At 39.9% G+C, this 1,461-nt stretch overlaps 1 pseudogene; it reads left to right on the top strand.

The window, feature by feature from the left end:
• Positions 1 to 251: 251 nt before the first annotated feature.
• LOC114204500 (nucleosome assembly protein 1-like 1 pseudogene) lies at positions 252 to 1,461 on the top strand (annotated as a pseudogene).

The raw sequence follows: 1,461 nt of genomic DNA, 5'->3' as shown, positions 1-1,461 counted from the left end.
CTCTGCTGTGTCCTTGGGTACAGCCTTGAGTCAAATAAAATGTTGCCTTAATTGCACTAGAATGTCCAAAAATCCCATGGATATGGAAAAGTCCTTCAAGAAGTTTTTCTCCAATTTGAATCCTCACATTCATTCTCTGCTACCCATTAGAATTTTCTTTTTTTCCCCATTTAAGAAATTGTAAGAGGCCTCCTGCTCCTCCTGCCACCGCCCTGAATCACTGCCTGCGCAGCTCCGACCACCTGGCTCCCCGTGCTAGCCACCGATATTTGGAATTCTTACAACATGGTAGACATTGACAACAAAGAACAGTCTGAACTTGATCAAGATTTGGATGATGTTGAAGAAGTAGAAGGAGAAGAAACTGGTGAAGAAACAAAAATCAAAGCGCGTCAGCTGACTGTTCAGATGATGCAAAATCCTCAGATTCTTGCAGCCCTTCAAGAAAGACTTGATGGTCTGGTAGAAACACCAATAGGATACATTGAAAGCTTGCCTAGGGTAGTTAAAAGACGAGTGAATGCTCTCAAAAATCTTCAAGTTAAATGTGCACAGATAGAAGCCAAATTCTATGAGGAAGTTCATGATCTTGAAAGAAAGTATGCTGTTCTCTATCAGCCTCTATTTGATAAGCGATTTGAGGTCATTAATGCAATTTATGAACCTATGGAAGAAGAATGTGAATGGAAACCAGATGAGGAGGATGAAATTTCGGAGGAGCTGAAAGAAAAAGCCAAGATTGAAGATGAGAAAAAGGATGAAGAAAAAGAAGACCCCAAGGGAATTCCTGAATGCTGGTTGACTGTTTTTAAGAACATTGACTTGCTCAGTGATATGGTTCAGGAACATGATGAACCTATTTTGAAGCACTTAAAGATATTAAAGTGAAGTTCTCAGATGCTGGCCAGCCCATGAGTTTTGTCTTAGAATTTCACTTTGAACCCAATGAATATTTCACAAATGAAGTGTTGACAAAGACATATAGGATGAGGTCAGAACCGGATGATTCTGATCCCTTTTCTTTCGATGGACCAGAAATTATGGGTTGTACAGGGTGCCAGATAGATTGGAAAAAAGGAAAGAATGTCACTTGGAAAACCATTAAGAAGAAACAGAAACACAAGGGATGTGGGACAGTTCGTACTGTGACCAAAACAGTTTCCAATGACTCTTTCTTTAATTTTTTTGCCCCTCCTGAAGTTCCTGAAAGTGGAGATCTGGATGATGCTGCTGAAGCTATCCTTGCTGCAGACTTTGAAATTGGTCACTTTCTACGTGAGTGTATAATCCCAAGATCAGTGTTATACTTTACTGGAGAAGCTATCGCAGAAGATGATGATGATTATGATGAAGAAGGTGAAGAAGCAGATGAGGGTTATCAGCTCTTTGAAGAAGTCAAAAACTGCAGTAAACTTTTTCAACGCTGGCTGCAGTAAATCTTTTCAATAAAAGCTCTCTGGA

Source organism: Eumetopias jubatus, unplaced genomic scaffold (genome assembly GCF_037043125.1).
Source record: "Eumetopias jubatus isolate StellerSeaLion01/CBP00866 unplaced genomic scaffold, mEumJub1_p1.0 scaffold_6, whole genome shotgun sequence".
Classification (NCBI taxonomy): domain Eukaryota; kingdom Metazoa; phylum Chordata; class Mammalia; order Carnivora; family Otariidae; genus Eumetopias; species Eumetopias jubatus.
This window is presented reverse-complemented; position numbering and strand designations above follow the sequence as displayed.